The sequence below is a fragment of the Anguilla rostrata genome, chromosome 1 (genome assembly GCF_018555375.3).
Source record: "Anguilla rostrata isolate EN2019 chromosome 1, ASM1855537v3, whole genome shotgun sequence".
Classification (NCBI taxonomy): domain Eukaryota; kingdom Metazoa; phylum Chordata; class Actinopteri; order Anguilliformes; family Anguillidae; genus Anguilla; species Anguilla rostrata.
In genome coordinates this window covers 40,586,030-40,600,741 of record NC_057933.1, presented here as the reverse complement: position 1 = coordinate 40,600,741, position 14,712 = coordinate 40,586,030, and positions in this window count along the sequence as shown.

Genomic DNA, 14,712 nt, shown 5'->3' with positions numbered 1-14,712 from the left:
CTGTCTTGTGCAGGCCCCATGTCAACTAGAGTTGTTGGCATGGATGTTGATGCAGAAGAGGCAGTAGTTCTTGGCCTTTTATTCTGTCCTTGTCCATGATTTTGGGTTAGAGGGGAGGGTACCACTGGTGAAAAAGCCTGACCTTCTGTGGAAAACCTGGGTGGTAAACTCTGATGTCTGGGTTCTGGTTCTTCATTCAGTGTGTGTGTATCACTGTCACAGGAAGGGGTTAAGCAACGCTGTCCTGTGTATGCACTAGTTCACTGCAGTCTCCACTGCTGTGTTCATTGAAATTCAAGTTGCCTTCTGAACTACAAATGGGAAAAAATCATGTATTGTGTTATACATTATAACATGTTATCATCCAAGATTGAAGTTGAAAGTGTCAAACACATATTTGTATGAACAAAGTATAATAATAACCAATAGCTTATGGCTGAGTTTGTAGATGAGGCACCACAAATGCTATAATCTTTTCATATTTCCACTCCTGTCTAGTTGCGCCTGAGCCACCAGGGAGACAGCTGATTCATTTTTTCATTTTTTTTTTGGTCTTGCTGAATTGGTCCCTCAGTGATTTCCTTCTCTCTTTGCAGTCAACACCTGTTGATTGAAATATAATATAGATTAGATGTTCATTAATGTTCATACTCAAAAATACTAATGGTATCCAATCTTTGCACACAGGTTCCTTGCAACTGGCAAAAGCTTCACGAGCCTAGCTTTCAGCTACTGCCTGGGAAGGAAGACAGAGTTGTCTACATGATCTGTGATGCCATAATTCAACTAATGATAGAGACACAGATGCCTGCTCCAATCGAGGATGTTTAGAAAGACACTGCCGACCATTTTTGGAGCAAATAGCATTTTCCAAGGTGTAACTTGGCAGGGTGGCATACCTGCCATCCCAATCTGTACGCAGCAAGCCACAACTATACAAACCACCGTCAGAGAGGAGTGAAAACGAATGCAGATAGCAACTACTGTGGACTATATTTTAGCCAGCTAACTACTGCTATACTGCAGGAAATATAGCTAGGTTTGACACTATTTGGATTTCAGGTGCAATATATCTCTTTAGAGCTGACTGGTTAAACTTCACTTTTTCATATGTCTTTTTCAAATTTGCTAATTTATAATTTAATAGGCTATTTCATGACACAAGTAAATACCCTACATCAGAAATGAATCAACATGTCATTAATTATTATAATGCACTACTATGTGAGTGGACGGAGTAGATGCATGCGTTCACCATCAAGAATTGAAGCTTGTCGATTTTTTAAATGGACAACACAGCCATCAGACGCAACACAATGCTGACACGACATGGGCTGTGGAACATTTTTCATGGATTGCAAAGGCTGGTCTCCCTGGCTGATGGCAACGCTCAACGCATCTGTCATTAAACGCAACTTTAAACACAATTTTTTTTTGGGGGGGGGGGGGTAGCTTAGAAAGGGCAAAAATGACTGTGTTTTTTGATTCATGGCTGCAGTTACCTTCATTGTCATATGTGTCATGCAACCAAACACAATGAATTGTGTTTGACAACTACAGGAAATCCATTTGCATTTCCACAGTAAGTGTACACATCAAATGGTTACTGCTGCCTTTTGCCCACACACTGACAAACATGAAATAATTTCATTAATTATCAATTTTTCTCAGTATAGCTACTGCTATACTCCACTGTAGTCTGCAATTACATTGAATCTACTGTGCATGTTTGTGAAGAGGATTCAAGTAAGTTAATCTTTAAATTTAAATTCTTAAACTGGTTTTAAAATTTAAACAGAATTTAGAACAACTTTAAACTTGAAGGATGGGCAGAGACAGGTTAATGTATCATGGCTTGATGTCCAATGATGCTTGAAATGTTTTCTATATACATTAAGTGAATGTGGACTCTTAATCTGCTCAGTTCTGGATAAGGAATCTGTTGAGCTATCGATCAACATTCAGGTGCCTTCTTCACTGCACTGGCTGCACTGGCTGCACTGGCACAAGAGATGGAGACTCGGCTTCAGGTGTTCAGAATGTCACTTGGCACCACTAGAGGCTAGGGCTGACTGGTAGATGGGAAGTCACATCATATCAGTACTCAGATGATCAGTCTTTTTTTCCCCCGCTGTGAAGCATGGTCCTCCAGGAAAATGTTTCTCCATTAGACATGACATCACTCTGATTTTTCAAAATGGTTATTATACTGCCCAGTGCCCATTACAGGATTATTTTGGATAGCAAAGGTTTTTCCCCCACTGATCAGTGGGCTGGCTAACTGTACTCTGAAATATTTATACTGGACTCATATAAACTCTATTAGAACATTTTAATGTATAGAATATTACATTAGCTATCTGATTTTATAATACAGTATTATTATTGAATTACAAATCAGTAACATTTTACTGAATATTATAGAGAACAATTGTCCTCTTGCCCCGCATGTTTTCATATTTACTTTGTTTTTAAATTCAGACTTGTCCTAAATACTGTCCAGAATACTAAATCATTTTATTTTGTGTATTGTATTTACAATAAATTAAAAAATTATATAATAATTATTTTGTTTTTTCTTTCAAATTATGTACAATACAATAGGATGTAGTATAAATAAAGTCTGTTTATTGTAATTTTGTGAACACTATTTTTATATGACAGCATGTATATTATCTTGTAACAGAGAAGATGCTGTAACAGAGAAGATACTGTGGTGCATGAAAGTGAGTGATAGTGGAAGGTCAGAATATTCTGCACCACCATCTATGCTCCTTCCGAACTGAAAGTGCAACTTTTTAATTGAACTCGTGTGATGATTATTATCACTTATCAGAGGAAAGTAAAATAATGGCACAGAAATGCAGGAAGTGTGGGAGTAGGTATTGCCTCAGTGTTTAGTTGTGTGGTTATAAAAAATTTGGCTTTAATTACGGCTGGCTGCCAAAGTCAAAGCCAACCAATCATCTGCGTGTGTACTTCTTCTTGTCTTTGACCATTGCCTGCCTCTGTAGTATCCATTTGTTTAGACCATACTGTTTGTTGCTTGTAAGCTTCTAATCTGCCTGCATAATAGTTGGGGAGTGCCTTCAGGTTAGTTAGGTTCAGTTGGCTAGCCAGGCTTTCTAGTTTTTTCTTTTGTTTAGATTGGTTTCTTGCTTTGCAATTTTGCATATCACTATTTTCAAAATAAAAGTCCAGTGCCTACACCATTGAAACCAGGATTCCTGTTTACTACTTTTATTTTAGTGTTAGAACATTTTTTAAAAATGGAATCCTTGCTGCAATAGCAGAAGAAAATATCTCAAAAACAGCTGCACATGAAGTAGGCCCTTTTTCATCAGCAATACTTAAGAACTGAACAATGCCCTTACTTCAAAACAGGTTGATAATTATACCAAGGTGAGAAAAGAGCTCCTGGACAGACATGGCTGTAACCATCAAGCTAGAGCCCAAAAGTTCCAGAACTGGAGTTTCAAGCCCCAAGAATCTTCTTGAACCCAAAGGATTGAGCTTCTGCACATCATCAAGGCAGAGCTACTGCTGGAAGAACTAGAGCCAACAATCCTAGAGAGGGTTGTCTTGGAAGTGGAATGGCATGAAATGAACACCACAGTCATGACAAAAAAGGCTGTTCTGGAGGCAAAAGAGGGTCCTACCCGGTACTAGATAGATGTGCCTAAAATAAAATGGCCATTGAGCATATAACAGGTTATCACACCAATAAGTTTTTTACTGTCATATGCTTATCATTCAAAATAGTGGCTTGTCAGCATTCACCAAAGACTGTGCAAGATGGCATATTATTTCTATTCATCCCATTCACAAGACCACGAAGATGACTATGTGGTGTAGCAGGACTGTATTAGAGGAGAAGAACATTTTGACCAGTAAGAGGCATAATTATGACCAATGTGAGAAGCTCAGGCCCACCTCCATAAAAGGGGACATTTAATATTTTCTGATTAGTATGTCCTGACATCCACAAATGTCAACAAACCCCCAACATTGGTAGTAGCAAGTCCCAAGTGGGCTGGTCTTTTTAGAATTCACAGCAACAGTAACAGCACAGTAAAAATGGGGCACAATAATTGTACCTACTGTATAAAAGTGGGAGTGGGAGTCCCCAATGGAACTGGGGAAATGGGACCACAGAACAAATGAATTATCCAAAAAAAAAGCACTAGTGACTGGGAGAATGGACACCTGGAATGGAAGCTATTGTGCGTGCCTGTCCATACAGTACCTACCAACTAATTAGGAGGGCACTTGCTCCCTAGCCTATGTAATGCCAGCAGGTTGCACCCTGAGCAATCTCCCAACTGCTTAACACTTAAGATTTAGGCATGCCCTAAATGAAGGTGAACATTGTGCTACAGTCTTGTTCCCTGTGTATGCCGTAGGCCGAACTATAAAGGAAATCTGCCGGTTGTGCTCAGTCATAGAGAAAATAGAGAGTAATATTGCCAATGCAGCCTGCTGAGCCTGGTGAACGCTGAAATTGCAGCCATTAGGAAGGTGGTCATACAAAACCGCAATGTCTTAGACTTCCCGTTAGCAGCTCAGGGAGGCACATGGACAATACTTGGTAAGGAATGTTTCACCCTTATACCTGATCATTCCTTTGGCATAAATGACCTGCAGATAAAATCCTTGAGAAAGTAGGAAAGGCTTGGCAGCCCCCTCCAAGTGAGGTTGCATTTGGCCCGTTTGGGTGGACCAAGAATTATGTTCAGAAAAGGACTTGGCTCCTTTGTAGCACAAGGCATATTCATGATAATGTTACTGCATGCATCCTTATGTGCTTGCCTGTATGGAAGAATTGTGTATGAAAACAGTTCAGACTTTGTGTGACGGTACGGGTGCTGGGACCCAGGCGCAGAGTGGGGGAAAAAAAACACGAAACTCAAAAAGGGAAAATTAACAAAGATTTTACTCACACAAAAAAAAAAGGCAAACACAACCAGGGAACAGGCAAGGCCACAAAGGGCAAAACAACAAACTCAAAACATTAAGAACAAAACACAGAACAGAACACAGGCAGGCAGGCAGGGTACAGGCAGGTGGAACACACAGGCAAACACATAAAAGAAACACCAGAAAATACATACGGGTCAGGAACAAACACAAGTCAGAAGCAAACACAGGTAGGAAACAAACAAGTCAGGAACAAAACACAAACGGGTAAAAAAACGCAGGCAGGTACAATGGGTCTGAAAATTCATAGGCAACAAACACAAGGAAGAACAAACGCAAGGAACCAGCACCCGAGTCAAGGGAACAGAGAACTTAAATAGACAAGGGGTAACAAGACACAGGTGAACTCAAAAAACAATCAAACCAGAAGGAGGGGATAACAAGACACAGGTGGGAACAATGATGGGATAACGGGACATACAATAATACAATTAACAGGGGGGGAGCAGGACACAAAACAGAAGTGCCGCCATCTGGCGGCCCAACAGGGGAAACACAGACAGGAAAACAGGACCATGACAGTACCCCCCCCCCCAAGGGACGGCTCCTGACGTCCCAGGAGGCCGACCCGGGGAGGGAGTCAACAGAGGGTGGGGGCTAGAGACAGGACAAGACTCAGGGCTGGACTGGACAGGACAGGAACAAGACGAGAACAAGACTCGGGGCTGGACTGGGCAGGACAGGAACAAAACAAGAACAAGACTCGGGGCTGGAGGGGAACTCGGGGCTGGACGGGAACTCGGGGCTGGAAACAGGACTGGACAGGAACAGGACTGGACAGGAACAGGACTGGACACAGGACTCAGGGCAGAACCAGGACTGGACAGGAACAGGACGGGACTAGGGACTGGACTAGGACGGGGGAACAGGAGGACGGGGGAAAACAGAACAGGAAAACTTGGGACAAAACTCAGGAACTAGGAAACAGGAGACACAGGGCTGGGCAGCACCCGGGCGACGAAGACACAGGGCTGGACAGGACCTGGGCGACACGGGGAGACTCAGGGCTGGGCAGGACCCGGGCGACACGGGGAGACTCAGGGCTGGGCAGGACCCGGGCGAAACTCAGGGCCCGCACTCGGGCGACACGGGGGAAACTCAGGGCCCGCACTCGGGCGACTCGGGGGAAACTCAGGGCCCGCACATCGGGCGACTCGGGGGAAACTCAGGGCCCGCACATCGGGCGACTCGGGGAAACTCAGGAAACCAGGGGGACTCAGGAAACCAGGGGGGACTAGGACAGGGGCAAGGCAGACATACAGGACTGGACTGGGGCGAGGTGGACAACACTGGACTGGGTAGGGCAAGACTGAGAGGGAAAGACTGACAGACACTGGCACAATAGGGAGACCTACAAAGACAGACACAGGGACAAGCAGGCGGGGAGGCACACGGCGACACCGATGGACACACAAAGGGACAGGCAGACAGGGAAGGCGAGGGGGGAACCCAACAACTGACATAGGGACTGACACACAGGCAAACAAGACAAAACACACGCGGACTGGCACACAGACAGACAGGCAGACAGGCGGGCAAACACGTTGGCCGATGGGCTGACGGCCTGGGGGCAGACAAACAGGCCAACAAACTGGCTGACACACATACGGGTAGACTAACAGACAAACAGGCGGGCAGACAATTAGACAGGGGGGCCGGGGAACACACGGACACACGGTTGGGAGGACAGACACCAAAGGGAGAATGGACACCAGGGGGAGCGACGAGACCGGGGGAGGGACGACCACTGGGGGAGCGACGAGACCGGGGGAGGGACGACCACTGGGGGAAGGACGGACACCGGGGGAGGGACGACCACTGGGGGAGCGACGAAACCAGGGGAAGCACGAACGCCAGGGGAAGCACGAACGCCAGGGGAAGCACGAACGCCAGGGGCAAGGTGTGGACACTAGGGGAGCGAGAACACTAGGGAAAGAACGGACACTGGGGGGCGCGAGAACACTAGGGGAGCATGAACGCCAGGGGGAGCACGAACGCCAGGGGGCAAGGTGTGGACACTAGGGGGAGCGAGAACACTAGGGAAAGAACGGACACTGGGGGGCGCGAGAACACTAGGGGAGCACGAACGCCAGGGGGAGCACGAACGCCAGGGGCAAGGTGTGGACACTAGGGAGAGCAAGAACACTAGGGGAAGAACGGACACTGGGGGGCGCGAGAACACTAGGGAAAGAACGGACACTGGGGGCGTGAGAACACTAGGGGAGCACGAACGCCAGGGGGAGCACGAACGCCAGGGGGCAAGGTGTGGACACTAGGGAGAGCAAGAACACTAGGGGAAGAACGGACACTGGGGGGCGCGAGAACACTAGGGGGAGCACGAACGCTAGGGGGAGAACGAATGCCAGGGGGAGCACAAACGCCAGGGGGAGCACGAACGCCAGGGGGAGCACGAACGCTAGGGGGCAAGGCAGGTGGCTTAGCCTGCGGGGCGGCCAGAGCAGTCTGCGGCGGCCCCTGCGGGACAACAGAAGGGACCGTTGTCCTCTCCGGGGCTCTGGACGGCTCCGGAAGCCTCTCCGGAGCTCTGGACGGCTCCGGAAGCCTCTCCGGAGCTCTGGACGGCTCCGGAAGCCTCTCCGGAGCTCTGGACGGCTCTGGAGGCCCCCCCGGGACTCGAGGCAGCTGCGGAGGCCCCCCTGGGGCTTGAGGCGGCTCCGGAGGCCCCCCGGGGCTCGAGGCACAAGTAAAGCCCGAAACTTGGGTGTAGCAGGCGGCCTCCGCGGAAGGGTCAGAGCAGGCGGGACCTCCGGGGCTGGAGGCGGCTCTGGGGGCCTCTCCGGGGCTGGAGGCGGCTCTGGGGGCCTCTCCGGGGCTGGAGGCGGCTCTGGGGGCCTCTCCGGGGCTGGAGGCGGCTCTGGGGGCCTCTCCGGGGCTGGAGGCGGCTCTGGGGGCCTCTCCGGAGCTCGAGGCGGCTCTGGGGGCCTCTCCGGAGCTCGAGGCGGCTCTGGGGGCCTCTCCGGAGCTCGAGGCGGATCTGGGAGCCTCTCCGGGGCTCGAGGCGGATCTGGGAGCCTCTCCGGGGCTCGAGGCGGATCTGGGAGCCTCTCCGGGGCTCGAGGCGGATCTGGGAGCCTCTCCGGGGCTCGAGGCGGATCTGGGAGCCTCTCCGGGGCTCGAGGCGGATCTGGGAGCCTCTCCGGGGCTCGAGGCGGATCTGGGAGCCTCTCCGGGGCTCGAGGCGGATCTGGGAGCCTCTCCGGGGCTCCAGTGGCTCTGGGGCCGCTCCGGGACTTGAGGCAGAGCAGGCCGCGAAGGCCGCTCCGGGACTTGAGGCAGAGCAGGCCGTGAAGGCCGCTCCGGGACTTGAGGCAGAGCAGGCCGTGAAGGCCGCTCCGGGACTTGAGGCAGAGCAGGCCGTGAAGGCCGCTCCGGGACTTGAGGCAGAGCAGGCCGTGAAGGCCCTTCCTGGACTTGGGGTGGAGCAGGGCGAGGGCCCTGCCGTCTGGGCTGGGCAGGGGACAGGAACACAGACCACAGCTGTAGGGAACCCGGCTGGGCAGCCGGACGGGACCGGCGGGACCCCCGCGGGCCGGACCCTGGGAAGATCGCCAGTCGAGACCCTTCAAATGATGCAGGGCCGGGAACCGCTGGCTGGGCAGCTGGAGGTCTGGCCAACCGGGAGGCAGCCCGCCCACGGCGCCTCCGTGACCGTCCGCCCCGGGCGCTGGGAAGCTCAAGGGCGAGGGACTCCCAATCGCTGGGTGGCGAGTCCTCCGGGTCACTCCACCACCCCGGTGGCATGATAAACAAAAAAAAAAAAAAAAAAAATTAAAAATTAAAAAAAAAAACTCTGCTGGGTCCCAAACTGGCTGGTTCCTTCTGTGACGGTACGGGTGCTGGGACCCAGGCGCAGAGTGGGGGAAAAAAAACACGAAACTCAAAAAGGGAAAATTAACAAAGATTTTACTCACACAAAAAAAAAGGCAAACACAACCAGGGAACAGGCAAGGCCACAAAGGGCAAAACAACAAACTCAAAACATTAAGAACAAAACACAGAACAGAACACAGGCAGGCAGGCAGGGTACAGGCAGGTGGAACACACAGGCAAACACTTAAAAGAAACACCAGAAAATACATACGGGTCAGGAACAAACACAAGTCAGAAGCAAACACAGGTAGGAAACAAACAAGTCAGGAACAAAACACAAACGGGTAAAAAAACGCAGGCAGGTACAATGGGTCTGAAAATTCATAGGCAACAAACACAAGGAAGAACAAACGCAAGGAACCAGCACCCGAGTCAAGGGAACAGAGAACTTAAATAGACAAGGGGTAACAAGACACAGGTGAACTCAAAAAACAATCAAACCAGAAGGAGGGGATAACAAGACACAGGTGGGAACAATGATGGGATAACGGGACATACAATAATACAATTAACAGGGGGGGAGCAGGACACAAAACAGAAGTGCCGCCATCTGGCGGCCCAACAGGGGAAACACAGACAGGAAAACAGGACCATGACACTTTGACTCAAATGGCAATGATTATCCAAGGACAATGCCAAGGCCCCACATATCCTCTGGCCCCATAGTATGAGTGTGAACTCCTCTCATGCAATGGGCAGAAAGTATGAGTAGAAAAGGAGTTCTACAGGTAGGTTGGAATAGATATTTAAAACCACTTTCCTCCAGGTGAAGGTTCAGAGTTCAGGGGTGAAATGGTTAGTACAATTGAATAGCAAATAAGGGAGATGGGTTGTATTTTGAAGCACTTTACATGAACAAAAGCCTTCTTGAGATTTCATCCTGCATTAGTGCACATTTTAATATCAATTTATGTCTCATTGGCAGCTCATAACATCATTTTGCACTGGAGACAGGCTATGTAATAATTTCACATGTTCCCCTTTCACAAGATGTACATAATGGTTGTGGAAATTTTCATCAAAACCAGAGGAATATAATTGTTTACATGAACAAACTAACATGAATATATTTTTAAATCCCCCTTTATTCCGAATCATATTCATGATCAGTGTTCTTTGCCGCAACCTCCGCTATGAATTTTCCATTATAAAGCATGTAATGTCAGCTGCTGCTTCGTACCGTATCATAATGTAGTCAACAAGTTGGGCTTGCACAGACAGGAGTCAGAGGAAGACAATTCATGTGCAGCTTGACAGGTGGACTGCAGACATGATCAAGCAGCAGGGGTCATTGGCACACAATGACACTCTGACCTAGGCTAACCCCTTCCTTTTCTGAGTAAGGTTCCTGCCGGTAATGCAGGGCTCTGCAGGGCTGCCCGCCAGTTGGCCCATTGATTCACCAGAACAGTGCCTTAGCAGGACGAGCAAGCTAGCAGTCCACCTGCATGCATATTGACTGAAACTGGGGGGTTGTGCTAAGATAGGGTTATTATACAGTTATGCACTTATTATACACTTATTATACACTTAGGATCGCCAGGATCCGATTCAAAGCCCTGACCCTTGCCTACACTGCCGCCAACAGGACAGCCCCTATCTACTTGCAGGACATGACTCAATTCTATGTGCCTGCTCGACCACTCCGCTCTGCGGCAGCAGGGCGTCTTGCAACCCCTCCCACCCGCCCAAAGGGATCACAGAGCTTCTCCACCCTAGCTCCCCAGTGGTGGAACGAACTCCCCGTCCCTCTCCGAACCTCCCCCTCACTATCCATCTTCCGCCGTGGCCTGAAGACTCATCTCTTCAGACTATACCTAGAATAACCACCACCACGCTGTGTATATATATATATATATATATATATATTAAAAAAAAAAAAAAAAAAAAAAAAACCCTTTTTCCTGTCACTTGTTACATGTTGCCCCATCCCTGCACTTCTTGGTAAATTGTATTTGTCCTAATACTCTAGCTTATTCTTCTGCCTAGTTTGGCTTTGCAGATGTTAGACCAGGATAGTGTTCTTTGTTCTCGGCTAGAAATAGCTTTACAAAATAAGTAATTGTACCTTACTGAACCCGTGCTCAGCAGTTGTCTACGATCATGAAAATGCACTTTTGTACGTCGCTTTGGATAAAAGCGTCTGCTAAATGAATGTAATGTAATGTAATGTAACTTATGTCTCTCAGAACACTCAGGAACTGGAATCCAATTTTGTTTTAAAGAAAATACACACATGGAACATGCAGCAAAACATTTTTTTAAAATCAGATATTATATGAATGACCATCATGCAAAATGATCATATAAAATTATGTATACAGTTACCCCATTTAGATTTTATACATGTGGTTAAGAATCTTTTGCCAAGTTAAATTTATGCATGTTATCCAAGCAGGTATTCAGACGTCCCTTTGCAATCTATGATATTAGTAGGCACTTACTTTCGCAGAGATTAAACAAACACTCACAGGTGGACAAAATATTGGTACTGGATTTCTACTTATACAACAATGAAGACAGCTATTTCTTCACTGTAAATCTAACTGGCAACCAGCCGCGCATTTTATTTATGAGAAAAAGATGGATGAGCTCCTGGCTCAGGAGCATTGTTGGAGGTGGTAACCCCAGTATCTCATGTCTCTAACAGACATAAACACAACATGGCTGAGGAACTGTAAAATATATTTGGAATGACATTCAGTAAATTAATTTTTTTGAGGAAAAAGCTACTTTAAAAAGTAAACTACTTTTACTCTGCATCTTCCTGCGCACTCTGTGGATTTTATTTAATTTATTATTTGTCTATATCTAACATTTAAAATGTTAGATATAGCACCTTTAATAAATAAATATTTTTTATTATTGTGAAAAAATAGAAACCCAAACCTTGCCTCCTGTCCTGCGTGACACTGGTCAGTTACATCCCAGACTGCAGGACTGTCATTAGCAGTGGGCACTTGCACGGTCATGATTTGATTCCAGACCATTGAGGTACACTATTATGCTGGAATACAGTGTCTTTGCAGAATAAACCCAGCTGCCCCAATCAGCATTAGGAAAGTATTAGAAATTGTACATGTATCTATACACATGTGCTGCCATCTATCTGCAGTTTCTATTCTTATCAAAAACATGTTCTCAATGTAAAAATGATTCTCATACAAAAAGCATATTCTATATATCAGTAAAACCACAATTGTTAAAATCTGATGCAAAGTGAAAACGAAACTCATCTGTGTTTCAGAAAAAATGAAACTAGCCATATTCCAAAGCAGCATGACCCATGTTTTCCTATATTGATTGACAGACCTTGGCCCTGTTGTTATAGACTGGGATGGTTGTTCTGAAGTGTATTGATGTCAGTGCTGACAAACCCTCAGCCAAGCAGCTGGCTCTACCTTGCTGATGGCTGGTCTGTATAATGAACTAAATGCAGATTTCAGACAGCATGTTACCTTCTTCCCTCCCTGCAGCAACCTTCGCCGATTGGCAGGGCAACCGGTTGGATCAACCTTTAAATGTACTATCAAATGTACTACTCAAAGCCAGATTAAAATGAAGAAATGTATTAAGTTACAACAAATATTTATGCCTGATCAAAAGACGAGGTTCAACTACCTTAAAAAATAAATAATATTACATACAAGTTGCAATCACAAATAAAAAAAGAAAAAAGAAAGAAAATACCAAACCACAACTTGTTTCTTCCCAAATATAATCCCAGAAAACCAAAATCAAAGTCAAAAAACCAAAAGACAGTTGAATATTCCAAAAGCCAGGGATCAAAATGTAAAAATGCCAGGTGAGCTGTGAGACAAAAATGTTAGATCTGGCACAACAGCAGGCTCAGGTGCAAAGTTCAGAATTCTCTGAATGGCACCCAGAGATTTTCCACCCCAGAATGTGCACTGAGACAGAAGCACCCAAGAGCTACTTTCTTCCTCTTGACTCCTACTCTAACTCCAATTCCCACTCTAACTCTAACTCAAACTAACTCTTGCTTTAACTCCAACTTCAAAACAAACTGTATAGATAAAGAAAGGTCTCAATTTTTAACCAGATGTACAACGGAGGGGGGGGTCAACCTGGCTGTGCTGATTCAGTGAGGAGTGTAGAGGTATGGTTGCAGACAGGAACTAAATGAGCAAGTTTACAAAGTTGAAAGTGGCCTTATGTTTTGGAAGCAGGGCTATGCACCATATTATTATCAAAAGATTCTTGGTTTTAACCGCTTTATGAAAAGATCAAGAACGACTACGGTTGGAGGTCGTCCAGCTCAGCTACCAAAGAAGCATGGACATTTTTCCAACTACTCCTGACAAGAGATGTATTTTCGTAGTCAAATAATTGTTAAACTTCGCCAGCTGCAATCTCCACCTGCAGATAAAATATTTTCCATGTAACAAAACCAAATCGTACCACATTGGTTTCCACTTTTAATGTAAACTAAGTCAAAAAAATCATAAGTCAACAACCATAATCTATACAGTCATTAAGATTTCCAAACAATGATTTAGCTCTTCTGGAGGGTAGTAAACTCACAAAACTTTCAAAGGAGAGGAAACTCTGCAGGACACTGCAGGTTTATTTACATTTAAACAACCTCCAGCGTGGCCCTAATTGCCCCTTTGGCATTTGTAACGGGGTGGGGGAGGACAGATGGACAGCGAGGAAACAGATAACATTACTGTAGTCACACAGAGAAAGGTTGCCAGATCAATTTACAACGTCACGACAGTAATCTAAAAACTAGATATCCAACATCATGTTTCATATTTTGTTGCATAGCCTTTATGCAATGACTGCTTGAAGTCTGTGACGCATAGACCAGGTGCTGAGTATCTTATCTGGTGATGCTCTGCCAGGCCTGTACTGTAGCCATCTTCAGCTCCTACTTCTCTTTAGCTATATCCCAAAGTTTTCTCTTTAGCATATGAAACGCATATTCATTTGCATTCACATCAGGAGAATGACTTGGCCAGTCAAGAATTTTCCTGTTTTTGGGTTTGAAAAACTACTTTGTTGCTTTACCAGTATGTCTTGTGGTAAAATGAAGCACTATCCAATGAGTTTCCATAAACTATAGAGTTCATTCTGATGCTGCTATCAGCAGTCACATAACCAATGAAGACAACTGAGCCAGGACCTTTGGCAGTCTTCCATGCCCAAACCAGAACACCTCCACCACGTTTCAGAGAGGTGGTATGCTTTGGATCTTGGACAGCTCATTTTGCCCTCCACACTTTGCTCTTGCCATCACACTGACACAAGTGAATCTTGGTCTCATTTGTCCACAAGACCTTTTTCCAGAACTCTGCAGGCTCTTTTAGAAAACTCTCTTATACCTTGCACTAAAGAAGCAACTGAACACATTGGACTAATCAGAAACAGCTGCAAAGCCATTTGTCCCAAACATTATGGTATCCTGAAATGGTGCGATATATAAAAAAGTCTAATTTCTACATGGTGAAACTAAAATGTATAAACATACCCTTTAATAAATGTTGCAAATAAGTACTTTTTAAAAATATATTTTTTGGGCTTTTTCAGCTTTATTTGATAGAACAGTGTAGAGAGACAGGAAGAACTAGGAGAGACATGCAACAAAGGTTGGCGGTTGGATTTGAACCGCCGACATCGCTGCTCGCATTGAGCATATGGACAGCACTCTATGGGCTGCGCCATTAGAATCAGTACTTTAACCAAATGTCAATTGTTTGATTACAAACCTGAAATTGTAGCATACAGGGCTGAATCAAGAAAAAAAGGTATTTGTCCCAAACATTATGGAGGGTACTGTATTTAGCTTTGTACTGTGTTACTATGTGGCCTACCTGCCTA